The following is a 19,728-nucleotide window of genomic DNA, read 5'->3' as shown; positions in this document are numbered from 1 at the left end:
GCACACATGAAATAATCTGTACAAGATTATTCACGACAATATTGGTTGTGTTGGCCAAAAGATTAGAAAAACACAATCGTTCATCAGGAGGGGACTATCTAATAATAAATAAATTATGGTACTTTCAACAAATGTAATACCACGAAGCTTCAAAATGAATGAGGAAACTATTAACTTGGACAGTCCTTCCAACACTGCTGAGTTTAAAAAGCAGGAAGCAAAACATATATACAGACACACACACACAGAATGTTAGCATCTGTATAAAAATTGCGGGAAAAAAGAAAAAGTTGAAGTTTACTGTTTGTTTGCATGTGCTAGGCTATCTCTGAAAAGATACCAAGAAACTAGTAAGAATGGTTACCTATTTGGGGAAGATGAGCACTGGGTATATGGGGAAGGGATATGAGAGGGAGAATTTTTACCGTGTGTTTTCTGAACCATGTGTATATTATCCATTCAAAAAGTATATACATTAATTTAACAAAATAACAACGAAATGATCCTTTCCTGTGCCTTGGAATGGTACTGGCTGTCAGACTGCACATCCCCACAAGCTACAAGGAGGCAGTGGTTATTGGAGGGAACAATGATCAACCAATTTTCTTTTTCTTCTGTTTTTCTCCAGTAATTGCATTCTTTGTTCAAGTATAATTCACAAGATAATCAAAATCATCCCATACAGAGCTCAGCCAATACACCAGAGTAAACTACTATGGAAAAATGCATTACAATAGTAATGCATTATTCTTTTAGGAAAATTCCACCCATTCTTATATCCAGACCCCTTTGTTCTTCTTTGGAAATTATAGTTTCTGAGCTGTAGGTATGAGCAACAGGAAAATAATATTCAAAATATTCAGCTATATTTGCTTTCTGATTTATAGGAGGCGGCATGGTTTCCTGCTTTATTATAATCAAATTTTATAGTATCTTTAATTTTATTTAATAAATAGCTGGGCCAGACTATAATTTATCTTAAGATATAATAGCTTATATTGTCTCAATTTAAGCATGAGCCTATGGGAATGAGCAGGGTAAATGATGAGATACACACATATCAATACATGTAATTATTTTTATTCTTTTTTAACTTCCTTCGCTAGTAAGAATTCTTCATTTGAACCATAAAATGCAAATACATTTTAAATCCTATTACATTGAGATTAAAGAGTTAGAAAGCAAAGTCCAAGATGGCTCCTGAAAAGTTATCCAAGTAGGAAACCAGCCAAATTTCACTTGATATATAGTAACTAACTTAATGTGGAAAAGGGAATATTGTACAATTAGCTCCTTTCCTTACAAAATTAAGTATATCAGTCCAATGTTCTGCTTCCAATATAGTTGTCTAGAAGCTCAAAGCCGCTATCATTTCTCCAATGATTCTTTTGCTTTTATGTTTTAGTATTGATTTTTGTATGATTATTGAAGTAGTGCCTGTTCCTGCCAAAAAGTACTTTTACAGGCTTAAACATAAAATCCCCATAATCCTACTGCCCCCCAAACCAAACGTTAATATTTTATTTAAGCCATTTTGTGAATGTGAATGCAAGCTTCTCCTTCATATTAAATTTTGTATTCTTTTTCCACTATGATTTAATCCGCATTTTCCAATGTTATTACCAAGCTTTCAAAATCGTGATTTAATGATACATACCATAATTTCATTATTCCCATATTACTGGCCAAATAGATTATTTTTACTACCAAACTACTACAAATGCCATTTTAATGAAACTGTGTGTTATTTCTGACTAATTACATGGAATTAATTTCTAGAAGTGGAATTACTGAAACAAAGGCAATACTTTTAAGGCTTTTGATACACACAGTGAATGTCTGTTGTTTTTACCTGTCCAGCATCCATTTTCCCCCCTCAGTAACAGTCCCTTGATTTTCCTTTGAATGTGGTCTTGATAGGACCAGAAATCAAGGTGCCCAGTGATCCACTGACCAAAGCCTAGGCATGAAACTTGAGCTAGGTCAGTATACTGACTAATACGTCTCATTCTAGGAATTTGGGCCTGCAGGAAATTGACACATAGAAAAGGACTGATACTGATTCATCCCAGTGACGGTATCTGGCAAAGATTTCATCAGTTTCTCCCACGATCTCTGTAGGTATTCTATTTCCTCTCCTTGTCTTTTGATTCTGTAAGCTACACACTACCTTTCTTCTGTTGTGGATCTTATTCCGTGAGTTAGTCATAATTAATACCTGTAGCCATGCAACAAAGGAATTCTGTAAACACCAATGAAAAGCCTTACCGGAAGTTTAGGGGAATCTGCAGTTTGCCCCATCTTCACCATCTCCATCACCTTTTGTAAATGAACCAACCTTTACTGACAGTCTTAACTACTTTGATAAGCTAAAAAAGTGCTATCGTTTAATTTTTTCCTTTACATTTTATCATTAAGTTAAAATTTTAGCTGCTTACTGGCCTTATATATTTCTAGCTTTCATAGATTATCAGTTTATTTCTTAGTCCATTTTTCTATTGGTATACTTGGAAATTTTTTGGTAGCCAATGACAATGCCTATTGTCTCCAATTATGTTCAAGGCACTAGGGATAAAATGATGATCAGTTTCTCTCTTTAAGAGGTTTTCAATCTAGTGAAGAGGATGGATATAAGCTGTGAATCACAATATTTTGAGATAAGTTCTCTAATAGGAGAAAACACTGAAAGGTTTTCGTAAGAGTAATATTAAACTGTTATTCACAATTTGTATTGAAAATATTTTCTTGATTTACTTATGGCATTTTTGACTTAAAACTGTTAAAATTTATGAGGTCAAATCTTTATATTTTCCCTTTATATTTGTGTTTATGAAGTCTCTATTTTCTTCTAAGTTGATTTAGAGTTTCTTTATATTAACTCTTCATTATCATCTGACATTTATTTTTGAAATGTAATGTGAGATAGGGAGTATCCCTTTTTTGCAAATAATTACTCAATTTTCCCAGCACCATATATTGATCATTTTTTGTTTTCACACAGGTTTGTGATTACTGCATATCATGCTTTATTTTCCATACTTTAGAGTTCGTGTCTGAGGTTTTTAAAATTTCTTCTTCATGTTTGTCTGCATGTTAATATACTGTATTAATTACCACTATTTTTAATATCTTTAGTTGATAGTACAACTTTGTCTCAATGCTTTTTTTATTTAAACATTCTTTTGCTATCATAACTTATTTGCTATTCCATATGAACTTCAGAATCTCTAAATTTTGCAACAATCTCTTTGGATTTTTATTTGGATTGTCTATATATATATATATATATATATATATGTATGTATATACACATACATAAACATTCAGTATTTCTATTTTGAAAAAGTCTCTACTTTTTCACATTTATTGTCAATATCCGTTAGTAAAAGTTTGCTTTTTAATATCCTCTGAGTTTGAGTTACTTTAACAAAAAGTCAGGAGATAATTTCAGGCAGCTTTGAAATAACTCCTTATAACACTTAAAGTATAAAATATCTATCTATCTATTTATCTATCTGCCTATCTATCGAGAGACAGACAGAGAGACAGAAAGAGAGAGAGAAGGAACCAATAAAGATGGAGGAAAAAATGACGACTTTAGCTGCCTTCAAGAAATTTCAGGATTGGCCTACTTTTTATTTTAGTCAGCATGGTTAGAAACTAAAGAGTATCTTTTATTTATTTGAATAAAGGGAATTAGGCCAACATAGTCACTAAAATAACTTTATCAGTATAATTCATTATTTTTTAGTTTTTGCTTATCAAATATAGCACCTCTCCTGTCTCTAACTGGATGGCTGTGTTCACTCAGAGAAATCAATATGTATTGCTCACATTCAATTCATCTAACCCCTCAAAAATTGGAATTCAAGTAATCAGTAATGCTACTGTCATTTAATAGACATAGAAACTAAAGTAGTGATGGACCGTGGTGGGAACTCACCAGCAACGGAAGGAGTCTATTAGTTCATGTGCCCTATTCATGCAGCCACAGTACATGTGTGCACATTTAGTGCAGTTTTTCTCGTCTAGCAGCATTTAAATTTATAACCAATTGTATACAACCAAAGTATACCTCTGGCAATTGTCTTTGAGTGCTAGGGCCCTGGGGAAGTCACCCACAAATTTTGTTGTTCAGTGAGGAATTGATTCAGCTCTGATGTCACCTATATATGTCATGAAAACATTTCATAGTCAAAGACCAAACAAAATGCTAACTGCAGAAGCTCAGAACGAAGTGCAGTATATCAGTTATAAACCATCTCTTCAGTTGCAGATTTGCATCTTAGGACAACGAAGTGTCTCTTCAAACCATTGTCTGATAGACTCTAGCAATAGGTTTGTTTGTTTTCTTTTTCTTTTTCCTTTCCTTGAGTAATAAGAGAGCTCCTAGTTCTTTAAAATCCTCTCCTTATCCCCACATGTTCCCTCACTCTGCTTTATTTTGTTTTGTTTTTGTTTTATGCTAACTTAAAGCAGTTGCTTTTAAGGTTTTCTTAACCATTTTCCCTTGCTATGGAACGTTCAAGAACAAAAAATTTGGAAACAACTGGTATTTCCTGGAGTCCCTGAATTCACCTATTGATCACTTTGAAGCCCATAGACCTCTGGAAGTGAGAAATCCCTTGTTTAGAGATACTAGTAAATATTTTAAAGGAATATTATAGACAAAATGACTGAATTAAATACAAATATTTTACATGCAAACACACCTCTAGCCCTATAAATCTTAGATGACATCTCTGAATGCCTCTCAATTTATCATTTTCTTGATCCCAACATAATATTAATGTGATGTATTATTATTTCAGGTATTAAAATATTTAGATGCACAAATTGGTGGATGTTGTCATTTCTTCTTATACCTCCATTTTACAAAATGTAGGGCTGTATAATGGGCAATTGGTATGGAGTTAACTTATACAAATCGTAGTTGACAAACAATGTTTCTAGAACTGTTTCTATTTTCAATTGACTTTGGGTATTACTAACTTCCTGGAGTGAAGTTCTTCCTTATACACAGGAGAGGTTAGACTAATGACCTGGGTTTTTCCCAGGTCCAAATATCTGATTTCTGCTTAGCTTTCATCTAACTATTTAGTAATCAGCCAAAGATGACTTTGTGTGCTAGGTATGGTAACTGTTGGTTGGTTTACTTGCTTTTTTAAAAACACTGTTTTCCTAAAGTTTTGTATTTTGGGCAGAAAGGAGAAAAGCCAGGGCAAAAAAAGGTAAAGGCTTAAGTGGGTGGTATATGCAACTCTGAATCTAGATAAATATTGAAACAGCATTATCAGAAGACTTTTCCTCATCTCCTAAAACTGGATTGTAGAGCAGAAATCTTGAAGGTTTTTCTTGAATGATGGAAATCCATTCAGAAATGACTATTAGCACCGTGTGCCCTGCACTAATACCTTGTCATAACAGAACTGGTAAGTTGCCATTAATTCATTATGTGATCTGGCTTCTTGCGAGGACAACTTCAGTTTTCCTCTAATATGAAAATACTGTTCACAAACCAACTTTTGAAAGCCAAGCTAGGTTCCATTCTTTACACGAAGGTAAACACACACACACACACACACACACAAACTATTTTGAGACTTAAGCTAAAGACCCTAAAGAAAATAATGAAATGGAAAGCACAAAAAGTGAAACTGGAATCATAATTGCACACTGTTTTACGCCCAAGAGAACAGAATCTGGGAAAATACTGCAAGGTTTTATCTGTAATTGGACTGGATAACCAAATCAATTCTGAATTAAAGACAAACTTATTCTGAAATTTTTGAAGTGTTTTGGCATTTCTTATTAGACGATCAGATGGTGAGTCTTTTTTTTTTTTTTTTGATGAATAAATTTAGGAAAACCTTAACCTCAAACTCTAGGGTTTTTGATCGACTTTCACAGTTACATGAATACGTCACTCTCAATGTGGAAGAAGTAGAATGTTTCGCATTAGAATTACGCTTTTGGGTCCTTTATTACCACTTCAATTCACTCATCCCCTTTAAATGAGGTTATGTAGATTTGACCTTGGATAGTCATAAATGCCTTTTAAAATGTTGCTAGTTTGAATGCAATATGTTAAAGGATAATGTTTCCCACTCTATTCCTCTGAAAAATATTATTATCTGATTTTAAAGAATTTTTAAAGGGCAGATATCCTGTCATTTTATTGCTTAATCATCTTTGAATCCCTCTCTTACCTTTAACCTTCATCATATGCACTGCTGTTTTTTGATACATAGCTTCAGAAGTAACATGTATCAGATATTTATCGTGATTACTTTCCAGTTCTTAGATTAATTTGAGTATATTTGTGTGGGTGTGTGGGTAGATGTGTATTAATTGGAGAGAAAATGAGATGGAAAGAGACTCAGCCATGGGATACAGGGTAGGTTGGTAGGAGATAAATCTTCTATATAAGTTTTCTACTTACATTTTTTGTTTATGATCTATTTTACCTCAAGAAAACATAAGCCTTATGAGGGCAAGGGTCTTTGATTTATTCTCTGATATGGTCAAAGCAACCAGAACAGTGTTTTGCACACAGTTGGAGCACAGTTCAACTTGTTAAATTTTACTTGAATAAACCAGTACCATAATTAATTAGTAACAGATTACCTAAGAGGATGAGAATTTTGCCTTATGAAGTATATTGATCATTTAGCATGTTGGTGAATTTGTTTCAAATGCAGGAGTGGTTATATTCTTCCTGAGAAGCTTTCCAGTACGTGTGCATGTATATGTATGCGTGTGTGTGTGTGTGTGTGTGTGTGTGTGTCTGAGAGAGAGACAGAGAGAAAGAGAGACAGGGACAGAGGCAGAGACTTCGAGAAAAATGCAAATGAATTTCTGATTTACTGAACTGGTTGAGGATTTTAATTCCCTGAAACATGTTAGTTTTCAAAAACCAAAATGATCTCATCATTAATTAAATGAATACAAATTATTATTAAATAAAATAAAATAAACTTCACTGTCTTAATGTAGAGACTCTAGTCATGACTCTTTGACAAAATAAATATATGGTATTTATTGCATTGCTATACACAGTAAATGTGATCTTTTTAGAAAAGTTATGCAGTATTAAAATTAAAATCCGGTATAGGTCAAAAAGTGAATTTAGTGGCCTAGAGTCTTGACAAGTTGACATTTACTTGAGTTACTAAAATCCACCTAGAAAATATGGCAGTCTGAGCTCATGGATTGCCCTGCAGCAAAACAAGTCATAACTGAAGTGGATCTGCAGAACTGACACAACTTGAATTGCTTGCATGAACTAAGCGGCTATAGCACTACTACATCCCCTAAGCCTGAGCACTCCCCCTCCCACTCACACCCTGCGCCGTTTCTGCTCTCAGTCACACACAGACACTGCTGCTTTATCCCCACATTTCTGCTCATTGACACATTTCTCCGCACTTTACTACATTTTGGTCTGGTGGCTTTGAAAATGTATTTAATTATCTGAAAAATAATCCCAAAGTAAAAGTCCCCCTCCAAAAAAACCCCTCAAAACACCTGAAAATGAATACAAAAGCTCTGTTGAAAAACTTGTAACTTACCCCAATATATAATGCAGTGGATTTACAAGATATTACTTGTTAGCAATGTGAAAACCACATTCTTAGCCAAGTAGTTGAAAATTTCCTTAAAAGTTCCTCTTTGATTACTGGATGTTATTGGTAACTTGGTTTTAATTTAAGCTTATTTTAAAATTACTGATTAGTAATGCATAATATAATGTAAGCCTATTTCTCCCACATCCGCTAATAGGGGAAAACAATTTTATCAGCTCATAGCACTGCATAAATGAAACACAAAACTAAAATCAACTGCCTAATGTGTTTAATCATCTTAATAAAGTCCTAAAAGTTACAACTAAATATTGCAACATTACAATAATCACCTGGCAACAGGTAAATTGTGTATTGAAATGTAACAATCACAAGCTATACTCTCTTTAATGATATCAGAAAACTATCCCTTTAAACCAGATGCGATGACTACTACAGGGAAAATATGTGCTACCAATTTTGTACTAACCCAAATGCAATGTATGCGTTCAACTAAAATAGTACTAAATATTCCATTTACAGTTCATGAATTAAATGATGAAAAAAAGTGCAACCATTCTCGGACATAAAACTAACATCACTCCTAGTTCACCAGTAAGTTATTCATCTGCTTCAGAATTATTTTATATTACTAAATTGGGGGTAAATACTACTTATACAATTAAAAAAAAAACTTACAAAAAATGCTGACATTTTGGACAGCTCCCTCCTGGCTTTTCTACAGTATTTCTATTATGTGTCTTACTTTCATTTTTTTCAGCTGTGCCAAATCAGAAATGAGTCCAACCAAAGTCGTTTCTGCCGCTTGGGTTTGGGTTTTGTTTGTTGTGCTGCGTTGTGTTTGGGGGCCAAAGATTCCTCCAGTGAAAGGGATTAAAGATCTACCTAACTGGGAAAGTGCTGTTCTCAGCTCAAAAACCGGCTCCCTGTATTGAGCCAATTTTTAACATTTTTCCAAAGATTCTAGCTGGTAAGAAGGGAGCTGCCCTCTCCAGTCCCATTCCCCGCTGCAATTCCAGCGCCTCTGTAAAGGACCACAGCCTCTCCATCTGTGCCAGGGCAGGGGCAGTTTGTTACTGCCGAGGTATTTCAAGAACTTTCCAAGCAAAGACTCCTAGGAGACAAAGGGCCACATACAAAACAATCGCCAAGAATAAGTTTGTGCGTCCTGAAGAGGGGTGGAAAAACCACTGCACTGAGCTACGGAGACTCGGACTTAGCCCGGCAGCACCATCCATTTGCAGCAGCGCAAAAATCCGCCTTCTGCGGAAAGGTTTGCAGCGCGGGTGGAACTCCCCAGTGGCTTTACAAAACAAACTAATTTAATATAAAATAAAAACAGTGTAGGTACTGGAAGAAGCTGGGTACTACACCTGGGTACACTTGGCGTTTAACGTGCTCTAGGTCTGGCTGCGCAGACCCCAGTGGGCCGGAACTTTCTCGGAGGGCGGGGCCACCCGGCAGAACGCAGCTGCCGCGGGCGCGCCCGGCCGAGTCCCGACCGCGAAGGTATCCGGCCAAGGTAGCCCGATGAGGCAGGGGCTACATCTGAACGTGCACTCGAGCCCCGCCCCGTTTCAGCCGCCAAGTCTCTGACACCCGTGCCCCACGCTGGCGCGGGCCAGGAGCAACCTCCATCAGCCCCTCAAAGCGGGACTCTCTCCATCCCCAAATCTGCGTTCCTGAGAAGTGTAGCGAGCTTCCTACGTGGGGCGTCAGACACACAAAAAAGCCGCCACTCTCCAAGCCTAGTTCCATTCCCCAAGCCTAGTTGTACTCCCCGCCCTCTGTCCTCCTTTTCTCCAGCGAGGCGGACCAACCGTTACTTTCCTCTCCCATCCCCTCCCCTCCAAAGTCCCCGGCGCAAAGTGGGACTTTGGGGAGCCTCGGTGAATGCGCCTGTCCCCTGGCGCGCTGTATCCACAGCTCCCTCTTTTCATTAAGGTCAATAAAGTTCAATTTTCCCGGCTCTTAACGAGCCACGGAGGACTTTCCCGTGCGTTGCGTGCGCTCTCCCTCCCGCTGAGCCAAGTGCATCCTATTCACTCCATCCCAGCCTGGATCCCTGAAGGACGTCGGTTCACGCAAGAGGGAACCCACCGCGCTCCCCGCAAAGTGCCCCAAACCGCGCACCCAAACACGCAGATGCACACACAATGCCATCCCCGCGCTATCAAAGTCTGTCAGCGCGGAGGGGAGAACGCACGAGCAGGAGTGGCACCGGAGCGAGCATCAGCCTAGCCGTGCGTCCGGACTCTCTGTCCGGGTCCCAAACACCCTTGTCTGAATGCCCGGGCACAATGAGCCTCGTAACCACTAAAAACCCCGGTGGTCCCCGAGCCGGTGCGCGTACCGCCGGGCCGGACCTTACCCGTGGGGCGCGTGGTCTCCCGCCGCTCGGCTGGCCCTCGGGCCACAGGGACGCTGCAGCCTGGGTCCCGCAGATGCTGCTGCTCCGCTGCCGCTGCCCCATCCCCGGCGCCAGCATCACTTCTCCGCCGCCTCCACCTCCTCGTGCTCCGTTCTCTCGGCCGCCCCTCCCCGGCGTCCGCCTGCAAGACCGGCAGCGCCGGCGGCGCGGCAGGGTGGGCAGCCGCGGAGGCAGCGGCGCCCGCTCGAGCTCGCCCAGCTGCACCGGCTTGAGCGGCCGCGGCGGCAGCCGAAGCACCCGAGCCCGGCTGCGCTTCCCCGGCGAAGGCTCTGGCCTCGGTGACTGACAACGCCCGGCAGCCAATCGCTGCCTCGCCCTGCGAGGCGGGGGAAGACCAATCAGAGCGGAAGGCCCAAGGTTTTCCTCCGCCTTTGCTCAGCAAGCTCGTTTCCGGGAGAAGCGGCGAGGCTGCTGGCGTTTGGTATGGGGGGAGGCGCGGGAGGGCTTCGCGGTGGGGCACTCCTGGCTCCCGAGCCTTAGGTGTGGCCGGACGGCCGGGCCCACCGAGGCGGGCCTGGGGCGTTTTGTGACGGCTCGGAGCCCGTGGCTTGGCAGAAAAGGGCCCCCCAGGGTGACTCTGTCCCCAGAGCCTCGGCCCGGACGTTCAGCGTCTTGGCATCCCTGTGTAGCGGTCGTGGGACCCTAGTACGAACGGCATTGCAGGAGAGCGTATCCCTGGAGGTGGTGGCCGCCTGGAAGAAATCACGCGAACAGCCACTAGACAGCGCCCCCGTCCTTCTCCCTTTGGCAGCTTTGGCATTTGAGAAGAGTGGTAACTTCTGAGCCGCCGAACCACTCCATCTCCTAATAATCAGCCCAGAAGTGTGCCCGAGCTATGAAAGAGGCACCTGGAGAAATGTTCTCAAAGTTGTAGGTGGAGGGACCTTCCAGACCTTCCTTCCAAATAAACTTCTCCACCTTCACCCCGTCTCAATAAAACAAAACAGAACACAACAAAACACCTCAAGTAGCAATAAGAAAGATAGTTTAAACAGGCAACCTAGCTGGTTTGCCTTTTTTTTCCCTTTGGAGAATCACTTCTGAATGATAAAATAGGTTTTTGTTTGTTTTTCGTGTGTGTGTGTGTGTGTGTGTGTGTGTGTGCTTGACACAAACACCAGAGAAGTTACGTTATTTAACAAGGAAAGAAAAAGAAAGCGAAAATGGCCAACTCTTTCCCCTCATCATTCTCTCCCCAAAACTTGTGATGATCTTTCCTTGTGCAGCATTTTAAGTCCCTTTAGTGCAAATACGTTTGAAAGGTCTAGAATTCTAATAAGTCTGTAATCCATGTTGCAGTAAAAAAAAAAAAAACAGTAAACTAAGTTCTACGTGAAGAATTTAACTTGTGGGTCATTCTTCAAGCAACCTTCTCTATCTTACAACTTTGTTGTGAAGGTCAAAAATCAAGGGTATAAATTAGCTACATAGTTGTCTGACAAATAGTTGGAATTCGGTATGTGTTAGCTATGCTGCTGCTGCTATTTCTAATTATATTTAAGTAATCTTTTTCTTTTTGCAGTAATCACCCCTTCCTTCATTTACCTTCCTTCCAAGATAATTCCATGTGACCTGTGATAACCAAAATAAACCCTGCCGAAATTTTATGAGTACTCTAAGGAAAATTTAAGTGCACAGTAGGCTTGTGTTGTTGCCATCTTCTTGTACTACAGGAAATGTACCATTCTACCCAATTTTCTTGTACTCCTTTCCCCCCTCATCAGTCATTTGACCAATCTAGTTTGGGAGGTAGACCATCTCTGATTAAAGAGACAACTGTGCAAATGAAACAGATGTTATTTACTTTTAAGTCTAAAAACAGATATGTACCACATCACTTTGAATTTTTAATCTAGAGAAGGTTTCTGTTGCTGTTGTTTGTTTAGTTTTTTTAAATTATTTATTGTTCATTATTTTTTGTGATTATTGTGTAGCTGAAAATCAACACCCTCATTAACTACATGAGGTGATCAGTAGAGGAATGGAGTTTCAGCCTGAGAGAAAAAAAATAGGTGTTTTATTCAAACTTCATGGGGGAAAAGGGGAGTTGTTATTTGAAATAAGTAGAAATATTAAAAAGTATGTCATAAAATTGGAAAATTTAAGTGCAATGACAATTTAGAAATATCTCTGATAAAAGATGTTTTGAATGACCTTCAATCAAAAGATTAATCCTGACTAAAGAAAGCATATAAAATATGAAAATGTTACGAAACTTCAGCATACTAAAAACTTTCAGAGATGTGCACACAAATATCTGCATAATTTTTCTAACCACCCCTCCATGCGCTGCCAAACATACTCTTTTCCAGTATCATGTAATATTTTTTCATGATATCTGGTATTTTGCAACAGTTAATCCTGAAAATATATGGGTCCTATGTTCCATGGGTTGTTAGTGATTAAGATAATCAAATGACTGTCTGACAGAAGCAAAAAAGTTTAAATTAACAGCACACATACAACTATAACAGTAATATCTCCCATCACTAGTGCTATGCATAAACAGCTTTGAGCAAAAGAAACCTGTACAATTAACAACCTACTAAGAATGAAAACCATGAAATATTTAACATCAACAAAGATGGAAAAGTAAGAAAAAAAATTTTTAAGTAGCTGAAAAGATTGCATGCTGATGCTAAGTTTTATGCATTGCTGTGAATTTCATGGGATGTATTCAGCAGGAAGTCCAGTGTTATTTAAATATATGACTATTTAATGAGCTAATTATATTTAATTAAATAACTGTTTGATGTTTCCTTTTTTTATTGTTCCTGCCTTCTTGAGTATGTCTGTTTTTCTCCCCATGAAATGAGAGAACTCACTCAACTTGTTAGTGGAGGAAGACGTTTGCTTAGGCGCTACTTAAATCAATAACCACTTGTCTAACCTTGAAAATAAATAAATCATTGTATATTAATTGATGCAAAAAATCTGTAGTTATCAAGAATATAAACTGAATACTTCATTGGAGTCAGTTCTGAGAAAAGCTACATCTAGCAGACGGAAAACTGAGTAAAAAGGAAAGAAATCGGTCTAGTTCCAGCTCCGTTGATGACTGGGTGAGTAATTGCAGGTGAGTCACTTAAACTTGCCCAGCATTCCTTATCTGTAAAATAGAGATTAAAACCAAAGTAAACCTGTAGCTGCTTTTCTCAGGTGTGAGGATTAACTTATAATTGGAACTGCAAGCTACAACAGTCTTTTTGCAGAAAAGACTTTCCAGAAAGGTGGAGCACTGGAATTTAATGATAATATTACCCTCTTTTGAGTGTGACTTAGTTTAATTCTCACAACAGCCCTGTTCATTGTGGATATGTCATACCTATTTCTACAGATGAATATATTAAGTTCCAAAGAGGCTCTTTTACCAATTTTTTGTTAAATTGACTATCAGGTACATTTTATTTGTTAATGTAATCCAGAGAGAGTGTTTTTCCCATGGTTCCTTCACTCTGCCATTTCCAATATGGTTGAAATATGCAAGTTTAAAGGCTGGCTCCTTAATTTAAATGAAGGTCAACCCATTTTGTTTAATATTGGATGTAAGTTGCACCTGGAATAAAGCTATTGCCCCCAATAATGTAATTAATTAACTTATTAACTTAAGGTAATAAGTTAACTTAAGATAACTTCAAATAAATAAAGCTTCTATTTTCATATTTAAAACTCTAAGACATCTGTAACGATGGATGTCATGCTCATGTTAAAAGATTACTATGTAAGTTTCTTGTGTTAAAAGATTAAAGAAAAATCGATGAGAAAACAAAACCACCAGAATGGAATTGTATTCTATTCAGGTCATCATAACTAGTATTTTTTTTTAAATACACTTTATACCAGAACCAATGTTCTTCCCCCACCCCAGCATACACAGGAACACAATAAAGTCACTCATCAAAATTGTATAAGGGAACAGGACTCCAAACTAAGCAAATGTTCCAACTCCTAGCCTTATACTATTCCCTCCTCATCATACTTTTCTCCTGAGATTTGGGAGTTGTCAGTAGAGAGGGAATCACTGAAACTAAGAGAATGTAAAAGATATCCAAGGACAAAATGTAGACAGAGCAACAAGCCTAGGAGATCACCTGCAGGTAAGAGAAAATAAGGATGGTGGGGTCATTTTGCGGGGGAGGGGATTTAATCTGAAACCTGGGAAGAAATTGAAAAGTAATTGGGTACTGTGGAATCCAAGGAAGGATAAGGTTGTTAAAGGACTGGAAGGTGAAATATACCAACTCTTGACTCTAAGTGTTGATGAGAGATTGTGGATTAAGTGAGATCGTTGGTTTCTTTTGAAAGGACACTTATGGTAGGCTGATTAGAGTGAAAATCATTTGATCCACACAGAATGGGAAAAAGACAGTTCAAGTGGGTGTGTTTCTATTATATTAGAAAAGGGTTATGTTATTCTGGGTTCAGTATTTTGAAATAAAGGTGGAATTATGATTTATGCAGAAGGCTGTATAAAGAACTTTAGCTGAGACAAGGTCTCACAGTCTTAAAGTATTGACAATCTTTATTGTTGTTATTATTGAAACAAAATCATTTGCAGAGATATGCAGTCCTTCAATGAGTGTGTATGTTATAGAAATCAAACTATTATCGACATTGAAGAAAAAAATCTTTAACTATCCTATAGATTATCTTCAATTTTTATAATCCAGAATTAGGTTATTTGCTTGAATAAGAAAATCCAATCTGTTTTAATAATGTTTCTTTTTTTTTTTTCCCTGTAGCTTTAATCACTAAAGAGAGCTGCATATTGCATTGGTCCAGCATGAAGTAGAAAAGTGGAAAGGAAATGTGTGTGTGTGGTGTGTGTGTGTGTGTGTGTGTGTGTGTGTGTGTGTACTTGTGTTGGGGAGTTGGGGGGAGGCTAGGCAGGTGGAGGAGGAGCAGTGAGGGATGGGGAGGGTAGGAAGGAGAGGAGTAGAGCTTTTTCAGTTATTTGCGAAACAATTTTCCATGGCTTCATTAATCAATACTTCTTTCAGAAGCCACGTAAAGCAGAGGACACTAAAAAATTAATTTAAAAAAAGTAATGACTTGTATATTACCACAACAGAATGTTGTTTAAGTGCCTAGCATAGTGCTAGGAGTTCAATAAATGTTTGATCAAGAAAAAATGAATTTATAAATATTACATGGAGTTTTTTTTGAGGGGAAGGAGAGGGCTGCTGCTGAAAGTTGAAATCAACTGATAACATTTAACATATGTCCTGCAATTATGATTATTTTAAGTTTACGTAAACGAAATCTTAACATGTAATTTTACTTCCCAGGTTTTCCCCGGATTGCTGGGCGGATCACACACGCCATGGGATGCATTCTCTCCTCAGCCTGAATCTTTTCCCTTAGCTTCCCAGCCCCTCCCCCAGTCAGGCTTTCAACTCATTCTCCTGATGTTTTTAGGTGATTAGGAAGTATGCCTGGAGAATGATCCTACCTACTTGGGAGAAAAGTGCTAATAAAAGGTCAAAGCTGAGTTCCTAGGGACTGGGGCTGCTGAAGCTAATAGCATGAATCATCATTAGCTTTTACTGATGCCAAGTCATGCAAGTCTGTGGAGTTCATACAGAAAGAGAAATTTGGATCAATAGGGCTTTATGGTACCATGCAGCTTGATAATTACTTTCTAGAAATTAAGTTTGTAAAGCTTTTTTCTTCCTTAAAAAAAAATTTTCTGTTCTGAGATCCTGCCTTAGTTTCTGTACCTATAGATAAACCTGTAGTATTTTCCTTTAGCAACCTTTTTTAAAAATTCTTCTTTGATGTTGCATTACTTTGGAGGTTGGCTGGATGCTTTCTTTATATTCAGTAACCTTTGGTGTCTATTTAACAGTGGCCTGATATTTCATAACAGGATTGATTTTTTAAAATCCACTTCTCCAAACGTCTACAACACCAAGTCACAAACATATTCAGTCCTTGGTTTGTAATCAGCTAGTGTTCTGGCTGTTGACCTGGCAATGTTAGGGGTAGGTGGGTTATGTTGTTTAGTTGGTAAGTGAGGTGTGCAAGCCGTTGCTGCTTCTGTTTTATTGCATATTGACTGCACAGAGACCCAGTGAGCACCATGAAATGCTTTTACATTCACAGGGAAAAATATAATAGACTTGCACATCTCAGTGTTGAAGGCCTTAAATAGAAATAGCCAACAAAATATTTTATGCCCTTGCAATGTCAAGAATTTTTAAAGCTTTAAAATAAACTGGGGACTTGAGAGTTGTTTATGACCTTAATACCATAGAATGTGAGTTACCTTGCACGTAGACTCAGTCATGCCCACTTGCATTTAGCTGCTAGTGGACAGGACTTTTAGATGTGGTTAGAGAAAGAAAGTGGAAGTAAATGTTTTTAAAGAGGTAGAAAGACCTACCTTTCTTATTAGCATTATTTTAATCACAAAGTGAAAATCTGGTTTCACATTTCAGAATTTTCTTAAAATGCAACTTATGTAAACTAGAATATTAGAAATCTTAGCGTCTACATCTTTATGTCCCTGGTTTATAATCCTTTCTAAAATCTTATAACTCTAGTCCTGTACTGATGATTTTTCTCTCCCAAAAGATGTGAATTCCTGACAGTTTATGTGAATGTCTCTGAAAGAAAAAAACTCATTATTTGAATTTTAGAAACTTGCAGTAATAATGGCTTCCATTTTTTATATCCTTCAGTGTTTTAATTGAGATTTTACTTGTATACACTGCATTCAGGTTTTTTTTTCCTTAATTATACTCACCAGTTAGACCTATACAGTACTTGACTGAGTAGTTCATTCTTAGAGAAGCAATTCTGATTATCATCAAGCACTTTTCAATTGAGACATTAATTATAAATATTTTTAACAAGGACATTGCAAAACACAGCTGCACAGGATAAAATAAGTCAGATTCCCAACATGATACATTTGTAACATCTCTACCAGGTTTTAGGTACTCTATAAATATGTTATATTAGAATTAATGTTAATATGTATAAGAAAGATAGATGACAAGGTATTTTACCTTGCTGGTGTTTATCTCCCCCACGGCCTCTTGGATGGTCAGCTCTCATAAAGCCACTCGCCTGTGGATTTTAAGTCTCTGGTGTAAATCTTCCTGAATTAATCCAGTCCTCAGCCACATGCCATCTCAAGCCCTTCTACCAGAACCCCAGGGTTACATCCCCTAGTCCAGTATACCAAAAATGTTCTAACAGTACAACCCATTAGACATTATGTAAAGTCTCAAGCTGTTGTAGCAACTTGGAAATCCCTTAGCAAACATTTAAATCAGGTACTTTAATGTAACTAACTAGCGTCTTTTTAGTCTTTGAAAAACTTGTTGTTTCTGGGGATTGAACAGGAGACCCTAGATTCTAAAAGCAATACATTGAATTTGAGCGGGAAGATAATTTCCAACAGCTGGTATTGGCACTAGAACATAGGTCCTCTTTGTGGGGCTTTAGCCTCTGGGGGCAAGGACATCATCATTTTCCGAAGAGTAATAAGATAATTGCATGAAGTACAATTGCAAATCAGACGCAAGAAGAAAATAAAGACCCAAACATGTACAAGTATTCTTTTTTGCTTGACTTTTAATGAGAAAGTAATGAAAATTAACCACTAAGTCATTAACGTGTAATGTCTATTTTCATTGGAATGGAGTGGCTAGTATTCAGTGACATAAACACAAGTGAGGTATATATTTTATGGGATTTTCTGGACATTAACTGAGTGACAGTGGTACAATAAGATGAGTGCTGGTTTTGGTGATCAACTGAAAAATGTGTTTAAGAGAAGCGTGGTTTGATTCATTTTGGAAAACCCCACCACAAAACCTCAATCATCCCAGGCACATTTTCATTTACATTGAATGGGTAAAGCAGGGACATTTTAAAGTGCTTTGCTTTCTAACCGATAGAATGAAGTGATTAAGAATGGGGAGTGTGGGGACAGACCAATCTGAGCTAAAATTCTAGGTCTACCTCTTATGAGATGTGTGACCAGGCCCACTGGGTTTATAACTCAGTGCCTCAGTTTCCTCACTGGTGTAAAATAGGAATAATAATAATAATATCTAGTTCTCAGAAGGACTTTGAAATTTAAATGAGATAATATGCTCTAAGTGCTTAGTTTAATACCTGGAAGGTAACTGCTCAGTATATATTAGCTATGTAGAGAATTTTCATTATTATTGATCCATATATTAAGCAGGAGTAATCAAAGTTGGGGTGGTTGACTTGTTTCAACTTTCAACCATTCTTTTAAAGATCCATCTAGTCTTATAGTTTTTGCTCATGCTTTTCCCACTAAAGAGATATGTTTCTTCATTACAAGTAAAGTTCAGGGGCTATTTCACTTTTGCTTTTTTTTTTTCTGGGAAATCTTTCCTAAAGTAGTTGTTGGGATAGCTACCCTGCAACAGATAAACCCCAATATATCGATGGCTTAACACGATAGACATTTCTTTCTTACTCATTCTTGTTCTATTGGTATAGTGAGGAGGAGAAGCAAAGGGATTTGCTCCACAGGGTCATTCAGGCTCTTTCATCGTCAACATACAGCTTTCAAAATGATTCTGGGAATCAACATCCAGATGAAGATGGCATATGAGACAAGAAGCATTGTTTAGGTGTGACATGTCATTTCTGCTGACATGTTATTGGTCAAAACTTAATGACATGGCCACATCAACTGCAAGGGGTCTCGGAATGCCAGTCTAACTGTTCACCAGGAGGAAAGAGAAATGCTTTTAGTGAACCACTCACCCGCTTCTACCACAGGCTACCCTTTTAAATTTTCTCTTGACCTCCACTATGGTTAGAAAGATAAACCAATTCCCAATTAGTTACTGCATCTGGCTCAATACTAAGATATTTGTGTGCTGTACCTTCTTCTCCATCTGGCATGCTTCCTCATAAACTATAAACTAAAAGACTAGTTATCCTACCCCACCTCGCCACTGCCCCAACGAACAACGGTAAATATAGAGTAGCAATTAAAAACCATCTTCTTAGGAATGAGAGTAGTGGGACATGTCAAGGAGACACTGGTCCATAACAATCAAGAAAACTTTACTGTGGGCTTTGTCAAAGCCCCCAGTCTGGGTGAGGGAAAGTTCCTTAGTGAGGCCCTGATTCTAATTTCCAGGAGGAAGACTCTTGTGCATGTTTCTCTCTGGCCCCGCTTTTACCTGCAGGAAGGATTTTCTCTTGTACATTATTCTTCATGATCACATTTGAAGCAGTGATGGGCATATGCTCTCTTTTTGCAGCCTGCTTCTTGCTGGTTCAAGTTTGGAAACTCAATGGTTGTTTTATACCCTGAAGAATCCAAGTTTTGTTGTTGTTTTTAAAGCCTGGACTTCCGATGTCTTTGATAATACATCAAAGACTTAATAGGCTCCCATCCTACTTGTTTCCAGATAGTACAGTAGGCTAGTATTCACATATTCACAAGTTCCTTCTTAGACATAGTTCTCAAGCCTAATTTATTTGTTTTTATCCTTGCTCTTCTGTCTCTTGCCCTTCAACTCAATGAAAGCTTCTTTGAGACCAATCAACAGAAATGGGTGGGGTGGATACACTCTTAAACCAACTTAATGGACCAAGTTGCTCAATCTATTTCTAAATTGTCTTTCCTAACATGTGAGGACCAGAATCAAATTTGTCAAAACTTTAAGTCACCAACTTTTGGGTCTTTCACTAGTCCTTTTCATTTCTACT

At 38.1% G+C, this 19,728-nt stretch overlaps 1 protein-coding gene across 3 annotated transcripts in view; it reads right to left on the bottom strand.

The window, feature by feature from the left end:
• Nucleotides 1-10,230, bottom strand: part of B3GALT1 (beta-1,3-galactosyltransferase 1) — a 588,569-nt gene extending 578,339 nt beyond the window's left edge. For all 3 annotated transcript variants that reach the window (XM_082465172.1, XM_082465170.1, XM_082465171.1), the window contains exon 1: nucleotides 9,955-10,230. The gene's annotated coding sequence lies outside the window, so the exon portion shown is untranslated. The remainder of the gene's footprint in view (nucleotides 1-9,954) is intronic.
• Between the last annotated feature and the right edge of the window lie 9,498 nt (nucleotides 10,231-19,728).

The sequence above is a fragment of the Balaenoptera physalus genome (assembly GCF_965194825.1).
Source record: "Balaenoptera physalus genome assembly, chromosome: 6".
Classification (NCBI taxonomy): domain Eukaryota; kingdom Metazoa; phylum Chordata; class Mammalia; order Artiodactyla; family Balaenopteridae; genus Balaenoptera; species Balaenoptera physalus.
The sequence above is the reverse complement of the archived record's forward strand: the minus strand, read 5'-3'. Positions and strand labels throughout refer to the sequence as shown.